This window comes from Saccopteryx leptura, chromosome 3, assembly GCF_036850995.1.
Source record: "Saccopteryx leptura isolate mSacLep1 chromosome 3, mSacLep1_pri_phased_curated, whole genome shotgun sequence".
Lineage (NCBI taxonomy): Eukaryota > Metazoa > Chordata > Mammalia > Chiroptera > Emballonuridae > Saccopteryx > Saccopteryx leptura.
In genome coordinates, this window is record NC_089505.1 from 332967874 (window position 1) to 332968580 (window position 707).

A 707-nucleotide genomic window follows, 5' to 3' on the forward strand; every position below is an offset into this window, starting at 1 on the left:
CTTCTTCCATCACCATTTCTCCCCTTATATCCCATTTTGTAAAACAAATAAGAACAAAACAAACAAAAATGTGTGTGTGTGTATTCATATAGTAGATGAATATATGAATAGAGAAGGAAAAAAGACAATTCATACTTGAGCACCTGGGGTGTGAGGGTGTGCCCATCGAGAGTGGCAGGGCAGGAAGAGGTGCTTTACAGTGCAACATGGGACTGTTATTCATATCACAATAGCTACAAGTAAAAGAACAAAAGTAGACATTTTGAGTCCTAACTCCTTGATAGATTATATTTTTTCCCTTCCCCTTAGCAGTTTCCTTATTTCTATCTAAATTTAAAGGGGTGATTTTTTGTTTCACAATTCAATTTTCTTTATTTCTATTTCAGAACTTGCAATTTTAGAATTTTATAATTTTTTTCTAGATTTTTATTTGAATTTAAAGGTGTTTATGCCCTGGCTGGTTGGCTCAGTGGTAGAGCGTTGGCCCAGCATGTGGAAGTCCCAGGTTCAATTCCCAGCCAGGGCACACAGGAGAGGTGCCTAAACTGTCTTTCCACCCTTCCCCCTCTCTCTCCATTGCTCTCTTCGCCTCCTGCAGCCAAAGTTCCATTGTAGCAAAGTTGGCCCAGCCACTGAGGATGGCTCCATTGCCTCTGCCTCAGGCACTAGAATGGCTCTAGCCACAATGGCCCAGATGGGCAGAGCAT